This window comes from Syngnathus scovelli, unplaced genomic scaffold (genome assembly GCF_024217435.2).
Source record: "Syngnathus scovelli strain Florida unplaced genomic scaffold, RoL_Ssco_1.2 HiC_scaffold_274, whole genome shotgun sequence".
In the NCBI taxonomy this organism is placed as follows: Eukaryota; Metazoa; Chordata; class Actinopteri; order Syngnathiformes; family Syngnathidae; genus Syngnathus; species Syngnathus scovelli.
This window is the reverse complement of record NW_026061366.1, coordinates 1-12,500: the sequence shown is the minus strand read 5'-3', so window position 1 is coordinate 12,500 and position 12,500 is coordinate 1.

The window sequence follows — 12,500 nt, the reverse complement described above, 5'->3', positions numbered from 1 at the left end:
CTCGCCGGCTGCTGGGGCAGAGCGGATCGCCGCGGGGCGGGACGGTCACGGACGGAATTGTCGGGGGGACGCGGCTCGGGAAGAGCGAACTCGGCAACGGGGGGGTTGGCACGTCGGTTGGGCTAAGGCAGGCGGCTTAGGATAAACCGCGAGGGAACGGCGGGGTCCGGGGATGGGCGCCGTCGGCCCGGCGACTAGCGGTAACCCAGGCGGGAAGCTGCGCTCCGTCCGAGTCAGACTCGGTCGTCGCAGCCCGGCTGAGGCTCGCTCTTGTCGAGGGGCGCGGCGCTGCGCCGGCGACTTTGCCCGCGCGAGGCACGCTTTGCGATGGCCCGAGGCGGGAAGCTGCGCCCCGTCCGAGTCAGACTCGGTCGTTGCGGCCCGCCCGGTCACGCGATGCGGCCAGGATGCGGAGTTTTGCCGGCGCTGGGGGGATCCGGAAGGACGAAGGGGCGACGGTGGCGGTCACAGCTCGTCGCCTCCGTGACCCAGACGGGACTGTGCGCACCCCGAGTCAGACTCGGTTCGGCGCGGCCCGCTGCGGCCGGCTGGCGAGGTGAGATGTGGGCCATTGCCGCGCTCCCGACGAACCGTTCCGGGGGGCTGGTGACGTCGCGCGTTCGGCGCTGATGCTGCGACCGGGAGGGAAGCTGCGCCCCGTCCGAGTCAGACTCGGTCGTTGCGGCCCCCCCGAGCCCGCACGCCTCACGCGGAGGGGTCATACGCCCCGGCGGCCACGATAGACGCCTCCCGCTTCGCGGTGGTCGGGAAGGCGTGTGCGGATATGTGCGGAGGTTGGGACTCGGGCTTGGTCTTTGAGAAATCGGTTTCGCGGTCGACCGGCGCGGCCGGCGGACGCCCACGTGGCGTGCCGCAAGTCGGATCGCGCGCTCGGCCTCCGTGGATGGCCTCTGGGTGAGGTTGAGCCGGGGCGTCTCGGTTTCGCTGCCGTACGGTTCGCGCTAGGCCTGCGCGGGCGGCGCGGGGCGCGCGCTCGCGCGGCGGCCTAGCGCTGGAGTGCGACCCGCAAGTGGGGAGGAACCGTCCACCCAACGCCGGCGGTAGCCGGGGCCGGTGGGGGCCCTACCAAGGCGGGTCATGGGCGCATGTCGGTCAGGTTATAAGAGTGTTTTTTTCGCTCCGGGCTAGAGCCGGGTGAGGTCGTCTCGAACCACGTGCCTGAAGGCCGCCTCGCGCCGGATTCGGCCCCGCTCATTCGTCGGAGTGACCGCCCGACGCGGGCATCGCTAGATTAGCCGTGGCCCCGATCCTTCCCCATCGACAGCCTTTCGCCCCCTTCGCTCCGGCCTCTGAGGCGGCCGGTACCCCTTTCTTGGATGAGACAGAACCCTTGACGGGCCGTTCGCAGATTTTTGCCCGGCCTGTGTTTAAGGAGGCGGCCGGTACCTCCCTCCTTGGATGACCAACAACCCTTGACGGGCCATTCGCAGATTTTTGCCCGGCCTGTGTTTAAGGAGGCGGCCGGTACCTCCCTCCTTGGATGACCTTCTACCCTTGACGGGCCATTCGCAGATTTTTGCCCGGCCTGTGTTTAAGGAGGCGGCCGGTACCTCCCTCCTTGGATGACCTTCTACCCTTGACGGGCCATTCGCAGATTTTTGCCCGGCCTGTGTTTAAGGAGGCGGCCGGTACCTCCCTCCTTGGATGACCCACTACCCTTGACGGGCCCATTCGCAGATTTTTGCCCAGCCTGTGTTTAGGGAGGCGACCGGTCCTCCGTAGCTTGATCGGATTTCCCTTCCGGCCTGTGTTTAAGGAGGCGGCCGGTCCTCCGTAGCTTGATCGGATTTCCCTTCCAGCCTGTGTTTAAGGAGGCGGCTGGTCCTCCCCGGTCGGTTGCCAAGCGACCGGGACCCGCAAGTGGGCAGGAACCGTCCACCCAACGCCGGCGAGCCGGGGCCGGTGGGGGCCCTACCAAGGCGGGTCTAACTTCAGGCGGTGCAAACGGGGGAGGGGGGTAAGGACGGCTGCCGGGAGCAGACAGCCGTCCCCGGGAGGGGGTAGTAGCTTCGCGGCGGCCGCCGGGAGCAGACGGCCGTCCGCGGATTCTGCCAATGCCTGTAGGACTTTGAATATTTCACAGCCGTGCTGTGGCACTTAGAAAATTTTTCAGAGATGTGGCACTTAGAAAGTTTTTCAGAGATGTGGCACTTAGAAAGTTTTTCAGAGATGTGGCACTTAGAAAGTTTTTCAGAGATGTGGCACTTTGAACATTTTTGAGAGATGTGGCACTTTGAAAATTTTTGAGAAATGTGGCACTTTGAAAATTTTTGAGAAATGTGGCACTTTGAAAATTTTTGAGAAATGTGGCACTTAGAAAATTTTCTCTCTCTCTCTGGAAGTGCCGTGCCTTCTTCAGTTCTGCTATCCGAGCAGGGGACGCTTGCTGGCGGCCGTTACCAGCGCTCGGACCAGGCCCAATTGATTTGCATGGAAAACAATTGCGTCCCCCATGCTCGTTCTGACTATATTTTGCGAAAGGGGGGTAAAGTGATGAGTACACTAAGTGGGGGGACCAACCCATGTACTCTAGAAAAAGTACATGGGTTGACAAAAGACCAGTTCGTACTGCACCCCTGGTACCCAAACCCCTGGTACCTTTAGGCACTTAGAAAAATTTCGCCCAAATTTGGAGGTCGCTCCAGGGGAAGAGGCCGAATTTTCGCCTATTACGGCCGACCGCGGGAACCAGCCGAGGCGGACGCTTTTCGGCGCAAGAGCCGTTGGCACTTAGAAAATATTCGCTAAACTTCAAAGGACCTCCAGGGGAAGAGGCCGAATTGTCACTTTTTCTGGCCGACATCGGGAACCAGCCGAGTCGGACTCTTTACGGCGGAGCAGCCGTTGGCACTTAGAAAATATTCGCCAAACTCGGCCGGACTTCCAGGGGAAGAGGCCGAATTGTCACTTGTTCTGCCCGACATCGGGAACCAGCCGAGTCGGACACTTTAAGGCGGAGCAGCCGTTGGCACTTAGAAAATATTCGCCAAACTTGAACGGACCTCCAGGGGAAGAGGCCGAATTTTCACCTGTTCTGGCCGACATCGGGAACCAGCCGAGTCGGACGCTTTTCGGCGCAAGAGCCGTTGGAACTTAGAAAATATTCGCTAAACTTCAAAGGACCTCCAGGGGAAGAGGCCGAATTGTCACTTGTTCTGGCCGACATCGGGAACCAGCCGAGTCGGACTCTTTACGGCGGAGCAGCCGTTGGCACTTAGAAAATATTCGCCAAACTCGGCCGGACTTCCAGGGGAAGAGGCCGAATTGTCACTTGTTCTGCCCGACATCGGGAACCAGCCGAGTCGGACACTTTAAGGCGGAGCAGCCGTTGGCACTTAGAAAATATTCGCCAAACTTGAACGGACCTCCAGGGGAAGAGGCCGAATTTTCACCTGTTCTGGCCGACATCGGGAACCAGCCGAGTCGGACGCTTTAAGGCGGAGCAGCCGTTGGCACTTAGAAAATATTCGTTAAACTTGAAAGGACCTCCAGGGGAAGAGGCCGAATTGTCACTTGTTCTGGCCGACATCGGGAACCAGCCGAGTCGGACGCTTTAAGGCGGAGCAGCCGTCGGCACTTAGAAAATATTCGTTAAACTTGAAAAGACCTCCAGGGGAAGAGGCCGAATTGTCACTTGTTCTGGCCGACATCGGGAACCAGACGAGTCGGGCCCTTTAAGGCTGAGCAGCCCTTGGCACTTAGGAAATATTTGCCTTAACTCGGCCGGACTTCCAGGGGAAGAGGCCGGATTTTCACTTGTTCTGGCCAACATCGGGAACCAGCCGAGTCGGACACTTAAAGGCTGAGCAGCCGTTGGCACTTAGGAAATATTTGCCTTAACTCGGCCGGACTTCCAGGGGAAGAGGCCGGATTTTCACTTGTTCTGGCCGACATCGGGAACCAGCCGAGTCGGACACTTTAAGGCTGAGCAGCCGTTGGCACTTAGGAAATATTTGCCTTAACTCGGCCGGACTTCCAGGGGAAGAGGCCGATTTTTCACTTGTTCTGGCCGACCGGGGGAACCAGCCGAGTCGGACACTTTACGGCGGAGCAGCCGTTGGCACTTAGGAAATATTCGCCAAAATGTTCCGGACCTCCAGGGGAAGAGGCCAAATTTTCACTTGTTCTGGCCGACCGGGTGAACCGGCCGAGGCGGACACTTTACGGCGGAGCAGCCGTTGGCACTTAGGAAATATTCGCCAAAATGTTCCGGACCTCCAGGGGAAGAGGCCAAATTTTCACTTGTTCTGGCCGACCGGGTGAACCGGCCGAGGCGGACACTTTACGGCGGAGCAGCCGTTGGCACTTAGGAAATATTCGCCAAAATGTTCCGGACCTCCAGGGGAAGAGGCCGAATTTTCACTTGTTCTGGCCGACCGGGGGAACCAGCCGAGGCGGACACTTTACGGCGGAGCAGCCGTTGGCACTTAGGAAATATTCGCCAAAATGTTCCGGACCTCCAGGGGAAGAGGCCGAATTTTCGCTCGTTCGGGCCGACCGGGAGAACCAGCCGAGGCGGACACTTTACGGCGGTTGAGCCGTTGGCACTTAGAAATTATTCAGACTTCCATCAAACACACATCGGCCTTTTGCCGTCACTGCCCGGGATGGGCACCGTGGTAGCTCGGACAGTTCGCGTGACAGCTTCCGCTGGCACTTAGACAATTTTTAAAATGAAAATAAACAGTTCTGCACATACGTGCCGACTATATTTTGCGAAATGGGGGTAAAGTGATGAGTACACTAAGTGGGGGGACCAAGTACATAAAGCCCACCCCTGGTACCTCAGAGAGGCCGAATTGACACATTTTGTGTCCGACCGCGGGAACCAGCCGAGGCGGACGCTTTTCGGCGCAAGAGCCGTTGGCACTTAGAAAATATTCGTTAATCTTGAACGGACCTCCAGGGGAAGAGGCCGAATTTTCACTTGTTCTGGCCGACATCGGGAACCAGCCGAGGCGGACGCTTTTCGGCGCAAGAGCCGTTGGCACTTAGAAAATATTCGTTAATCGTGAACGGACCTCCAGGGGAAGAGGCCGAATTTTCACTTGTTCTGGCCGACATCGGGAACCAGCCGAGGCGGACGCTTTTCGGCGCAAGAGCCGTTGGCACTTAGAAAATATTCGTTAATCTTGAACGGACCTCCAGGGGAAGAGGCCGAATTTTCACTTGTTCTGGCCGACATCGGGAACCAGCCGAAGCGGACGCTTTACGGCGGAGCAGCCGTTGGCACTTAGAAAATATTCGTTAATCTTGAACGGACCTCCAGGGGAAGAGGCCGAATTTTCACTTGTTCTGGCCGACATCGGGAACCAGCCGAGTCGGACGCTTTTCGGCGCAAGAGCCGTTGGCACTTAGAAAATATTCGTTAATCTTGAACGGACCTCCAGGGGAAGAGGCCGAATTTTCACTTGTTCTGGCCGACATCGGGAACCAGCCGAGTCGGACTCTTTACGGCGGAACAGCCGTTGGCACTTAGGAAATATTCGCCGAACTCGGCCGGACTTCCAGGGGAAGAGGCCGAATTTTCACTTGTTCTGGCCGACATCGGGAACCAGCCGAGTCGGACTCTTTACGGCGGAGCAGCCGTTGGCACTTAGGAAATATTTGCCAAAATGTTCCGGACCTCCAGGGGAAGAGGCCGAATATTCACTTGTTCTGGCCGACATCGGGAACCAGCCGAGTCGGACACTTTACGGCGGAGCAGCCGTTGGCACTTAGGAAATATTCGCCAAACTTGGCCGGACTTCCAGGGGAAGAGGCCGAATGTCCACTTGTTCTGGCCGACATCGGGAACCAGCCGAGTCGGACGCTTTACGGCGGAGCAGCCGTTGGCACTTAGGAAATATTTGCCTTAACTCGGCCGGACTTCCAGGGGAAGAGGCCGAATTTTCACTTGTTCTGGCCGATATCGGGAACCAGCCGAGTCGGACTCTTTACGGCGGAACAGCCGTTGGCACTTAGGAAATATTCGCCTTAAGTCGGCCGGACTTCCAGGGGAAGAGGCCGATTTTTCACTTGTTCTGGCCGACCGGGGGAACCAGCCGAGTCGGACACTTTACGGCGGAGCAGCCGTTGGCACTTAGGAAATATTCGCCAAAATGTTCCGGACCTCCAGGGGAAGAGGCCAAATTTTCACTTGTTCTGGCCGACCGGGTGAACCGGCCGAGGCGGACACTTTACGGCGGAGCAGCCGTTGGCACTTAGGAAATATTCGCCAAAATGTTCCGGACCTCCAGGGGAAGAGGCCGAATTTTCACTTGTTCTGGCCGACCGGGGGAACCAGCCGAGGCGGACACTTTACGGCGGAGCAGCCGTTGGCACTTAGGAAATATTCGCCAAAATGTTCCGGACCTCCAGGGAAAGAGGCCGAATTTTCACTCGTTCTGGCCGACCGGGGGAACCGGCCGAGGCGGACACTTTACGGCGGTTGAGCCGTTGGCACTTAGAAATTATTCAGACTTCCATAAACACACATCGGCCTTTTGCCGTCACTGCCCGGGATGGGCACCGTGGTAGCTCGGACAGTTCGTTTGACAGCTTCCGCTGGCACTTAGACAATTTTTAAAATGAAAATAAACAGTTCTGCACATACGTGCCGACTATATTTTGCGAAAGGGGGGTAAAGTGATGAGTACACTAAGTGGGGGGACCAAGTACATAAAGCCTACCCCTGGTACCTCAGAGAGGCCGAATTGACACATTTTGTGTCCGACCGCGGGAACCAGCCGAGGCGGACGCTTTTCGGCGCAAGAGCCGTTGGCACTTAGAAAATATTCGCTAAACTTCAAAGGACCTCCAGGGGAAGAGGCCGAATTGTCACTTTTTCTGGCCGACATCGGGAACCAGCCGAGTCGGACACCTTACGGCGGAAGAGCCGATGGCACTTAGAAAATATTCGTTAAACTTCAACTGACCTCCAGGGGAAGAGGCCGATTTTTCACTTGTTCTGGCCGACATCGGGAACCAGCCGAGTCGGACGCTTTTCGGCGCAAGAGCCGTTGGCACTTAGAAAATATTCGTTAATCTTGAACGGACCTCCAGGGGAAGAGGCCGAATTTCCACTTATTCTGGCCGACATCGGGAACCAGCCGAGTCGGACGCTTTACGGCGGAGCAGCCGTTGGCACTTAGAAAATATTCGTTAATCTTGAACGGACCTCCAGGGGAAGAGGCCGAATTTTCACTTGTTCTGGCCGACATCGGGAACCAGCCGAGTCGGACGCTTTACGGCGGAGCAGCCGTTGGCACTTTGAAAATATTCGTTAAACTTCAACTGACCTCCAGGGGAAGAGGCCGAATTTCCACTTGTTCTGGCCGACATCGGGAACCAGCCGAGTCGGACGCTTTACGGCGGAAGAGCCGATGGCACTTAGAAAATATTCGTTAAACTTGACAGGACCTCCAGGGGAAGAGGCCGAATTTTCGCTCGTTCAGGCCGACCGGAGGAACCGGCCGAGTCGGACACCTTACGGCGGAAGAGCCGATGGCACTTAGAAAATATTCGCCAAAATGTTCCGGACCTCCAGGGGAAGAGGCCGAATTTTCACTTGTTCAGGCCGACCGGAGGAACCGGCCGAGTCGGACACCTTACGGCGGAAGAGCCGATGGCACTTAGAAAATATTCGTTAAACTTGACAGGACCTCCAGGGGAAGAGGCCGAATTTTCGCTCGTTCGGGCCGACCGGAGGAACCGGCCGAGTCGGACACCTTACGGCGGAAGAGCCGATGGCACTTAGAAAATATTCGCCAAAATGTTCCGGACCTCCAGGGGAAGAGGCCGAATTTTCGCTCGTTCGGGCCGACCGGAGGAACCAGCCGGGTCGGACACGTTACGGCGCAACAGCCGTTGGCACTTTGAAAATATTCGCCAAAATGTTCCGGACCTCCAGGGGAAGAGGCCGTATTTTCGCTCGTTCGGGCCGACCGGAGGAACCGGCCGGGTCGGACACGTTACGGCGCAACAGCCGTTAGCACTTAGAAATTATTCGTTAAACTTGAACGGACCTCCAGGGTTAAGAGGCCGAATTTTCGCTCGTTCGGGCCGACCGGAGGAACCAGCCGGGTCGGACACTTTACGGCCCAACAGCCGTTGGCACTTTGAAAATATTCGCCAAAGTCGTCCGGACCTCCAGGGGAAGAGGCCGAATTTTCGCTCGTTCGGGCCGACCGGAGGAACCAGCCGGGTCGGACACTTTACGGCGGAACGGCCGTTGGCACTTTGAAAATATTCGCCAAAATGTTCCGGACCTCCAGGGGAAGAGGCCGAATTTTCGCTCGTTCGGGCCGACCGGAGGAACCGGCCGGGTCGGACACGTTACGGCGCAACAGCCGTTGGCACTTTGAAAATATTCGCCAAAATGTTCCGGACCTCCAGGGGAAGAGGCCGAATTTTCGCTCGTTCGGGCCGACCGGAGGAACCAGCCGGGTCGGACACTTTACGGCCCAACAGCCGTTGGCACTTTGAAAATATTCGCCAAAGTCGTCCGGACCTCCAGGGGAAGAGGCCGAATTTTCGCTCGTTCAGGCCGACCGGAGGAACCAGCCGGGTCGGACACGTTACGGCGCAACAGCCGTTCGCACTTAGAAAATATTCGCCAAAGTCGTCCGGACCTCCAGGGGAAGAGGCCGAATTTTCGCTCGTTCGGGCCGACCGGAGGAACCAGCCGGGTCGGACACGTTACGGCGGAACAGCCGTTGGCACTTTGAAAATATTCGCCAAAATGTTCCGGACCTCCAGGGGAAGAGGCCGAATTTTCGCTCGTTCGGGCCGACCGGGAGAACCAGCCGAGGCGGACACTTTACGGCGGTTGAGCCGTTGGCACTTAGAAATTATTCAGACTTCCATCAAACACACATCGGCCTTTTTGCCGTCACTGCCCGGGATGGGCACCGTGGTAGCTCGGACAGTTCGTGTGACAGCTTCCGCTGGCACTTAGAAAATTTTTAAAATGAAAATAAACAGTTCTGCACATACGTGCCGACTATATTTTGCGAAAGGGGGGTAAAGTGATGAGTACACTAACTGGGGGGACCAAGTACATAAAGCCTACCCCTGGTACCTCAGAGAGGCCGAATTTTCGAATTCTGAGGCCGAGCTGGGGAACCAGACGAGGCGGACACTTTTCCGAGCGAGAGCCGATGGCACTTAGAAAATTTTCGGCTAAGTCGGCAGGACTTCCAGAGCGAGAGGCCGAATATTCGTCATCTGTGGCCGACCGGGGAACCAGCGAAGGCGGATAGGCGGTCACGGAGGTCCCGCCGGCTGGTCCGCGGGCCAATTTGGGTCCCGTAATTTAGCGGTCGCGGTCCGGAATCCACGCCGAGCGGGGAACCAGCGGAGGCGGATAGGCGGTCACGGAGGTCCCGCCGGCTGGTCCGCGGGCCAATTGGGGTCCCGTAAGTTAGCGGTCGCGGCCCGGAATTCGCGCCGGCCGGGGAACCAGCGCAGGCGGATAGGCGGTCACGGAGGTCCCGCCGGCTGGTCCGCGGGCCAATCGGGGTCCCGTAAGTTAGCGGTCGCGGCCCGGAATTCGCGCCGGCCGGGGAACCAGCGCAGGCGGATAGGCGGTCACGGAGGTCCCGCCGGCTGGTCCGCGGGCCAATCGGGGTCCCGTAAGTTAGCGGTCGCGGCCCGGAATTCGCGCCGGCCGGGGAACCAGCGCAGGCGGATAGGCGGTCACGGAGGTCCCGCCGGCTGGTCCGCGGGCCAATCGGGGTCCCGTAAGTTAGCGGTCGCGGCCCGGAATTCGCGCCGGCCGGGGAACCAGCGCAGGCGGATAGGCGGTCACGGAGGTCCCGCCGGCTGGTCCGCGGGCCAATCGGGGTCCCGTAAGTTAGCGGTCGCGGCCCGGAATTCGCGCCGGCCGGGGAACCAGCGCAGGCGGATAGGCGGTCACGGAGGTCCCGCCGGCTGGTCCGCGGGCCAATCGGGGTCCCGTAAGTTAGCGGTCGCGGCCCGGAATTCGCGCCGGCCGGGGAACCAGCGCAGGCGGATAGGCGGTCACGGAGGTCCCGCCGGCTGGTCCGCGGGCCAATCGGGGTCCCGTAAGTTAGCGGTCGCGGCCCGGAATCCGCGCCGGCCCGCAGCCACCGCCAGGCGGATAGGCTGTCACGGAGGTCCCGCCGGCCGGTCCGCGGGGGGAACTGCGCCCTCTGGCGGACACGCCATTGTAAATGAATGGGGTTTGGCACTTAGTGCATTTTTCGCCGAAGCCGACGAGCGCTCCGGGCGAGGAGGCCGGATTCTCGCCATCCGTGGCCGGCCGGGGAACCGGCCAAGGCGGATAGGCGGTCACGGGGGTCCCGCCGGCTGGTCCGCGGGCCAATGGGGTCCCGTAAGTTAGCGGTCGCGGCCCGGAATCCGCGCCGGCCAGCAGCCACCGGGAGGCGGATAGGCTGTCACGGAGGTCCCGCCGGCTGGTCCGCGGGCCATTTAGGGTCCCGCGAGTGAGCGGTCGCGGTCCGGAATCCAGGCCGGCCAGGAGGCACCGCCAGGCGGATAGGCGGTCACGGAGGTCCCGCCAGCTGGTCCGCGGGCCATTTATGGTCCCGTAAGTTAGCGGTCGCGGCCCGGAATGCACGCCGGCCAGGAGGCACCGCCAGGCGGGTAGGCTGTCACGGAGGTCCCGCCGGCCGGTCCGCGGGCCAATTACCTCCAGCCGAGCGGATATGAACTTTATTAGCACCTTCTACGAGATGGCGGAGCCTTATTCGACAACCAGCACCTCGGCTTAGCATTTTCCACGGCCCGCTGATCTTCCAGAAGACGTCCAGCCGGTTTCCTCCTCACATTTTAAGCCGGCCGAGGCTTCCGGCACCCCGGCTAAGCTTTCTCCACGGCCCGCTGAGCTTCCAGGGGACCTCCGGCCGGTTCTCCCGGTGCCTCGCGCCTCGCTTTGTGAGCCGGCCGAGGCTTCCAGCACCTCGGCTGAGCGTTTCCCACGGCCCGCTGAGCTTCCAGGGGACCTCCAGCCGGTTCTCCCGGTGCCTCGCGCCTCGCTTTGTGAGCCGGCCGAGGCTTCCAGCACCTCGGCTGAGCGTTTCCCACGGCCCGCTGAGCTTCCAGGGTACCTCCAGCCGGTTCTCCCGGTGCCTTCGCGCCTCGCTTTGAGAGCCGGCCGAGGCTTCCAGCACCTCGGCTGAGCGTTTTCGGCGGCCCGTTGCTCTCCCGGAGGTCGCAACGGGGAGTTACCTCCCTCTCGCGGACACGGCGAGTAAATACACCGCCTCTCGCACTTGGCGCACACTCACTCGCATTGCTACGCCTCCCGTGGCACTTTAAGCGGCCGAACGGCGGGAGTAACTACGACTCTCTTAAGGTAGGCTCACTTGACTATTTATTCATGTATTTATTTATTTTTGCACGGTTCGCGGAGGCGATGACGCTCCGCGCGGGTAAACGGCGGGAGTAACTGTGACTCTCTTAAGGTAGGCTCACTTGACATCTATTTATTTATGTATTTATTTATTTTTGACGGTTCGCGGAGGCGATGACGCTCCGCGCGGGTAAACGGCGGGAGTAACTGTGACTCTCTTAAGGTAGGCTCACTTGACATCTATTTATTTATGTATTTATTTATTTTTGACGGTTCGCGGAGGCGATGACGCTCCGCGCGGGTAAACGGCGGGAGTAACTGTGACTCTCTTAAGGTAGGCTCACTTGACATCTATTTATTTATGTATTTATTTATTTTTGACGGTTCGCGGAGGCGATGACGCTCCGCGCGGGTAAACGGCGGGAGTAACTGTGACTCTCTTAAGGTAGGCTCACTTGACATCTATTTATTTATGTATTTATTTATTTTTGACGGTTCGCGGAGGCGATGACGCTCCGCGCGGGTAAACGGCGGGAGTAACTGTGACTCTCTTAAGGTAGGCTCACTTGACATCTATTTATTTATGTATTTATTTATTTTTGACGGTTTCGCGGAGGCGATGACGCTCCGCGCGGGTAAACGGCGGGAGTAACTGTGACTCTCTTAAGGTAGGCTCACTTGACATCTATTTATTTATGTATTTATTTATTTTTGACGGTTCGCGGAGGCGATGACGCTCCGCGCGGGTAAACGGCGGGAGTAACTGTGACTCTCTTAAGGTAGGCTCACTTGACATCTATTTATTTATGTATTTATTTATTTTTGACGGTTCGCGGAGGCGATGACGCTCCGCGCGGGTAAACGGCGGGAGTAACTGTGACTCTCTTAAGGTAGGCTCACTTGACATTTATTTATTTATGAATTTATTTATTTTTGACGGTTCGCGGAGGCGATGACGCTCCGCGCGGGGTAAACGGCGGGAGTAACTGTGACTCTCTTAAGGTAGCCTGACTCGACGTCTTTTTCAACGGTGGCTGGAGGACCCGGGCGGTTCTCGGGGGTGCGTCGCTCCTCACTTTTGACGCCCGAGGAGGCTCCCGGCACCTCGGCTACGCGTTTTCGGCGGCCCGCTGAGCTTCCAGAAGACCTCCAGCCGGTTCTC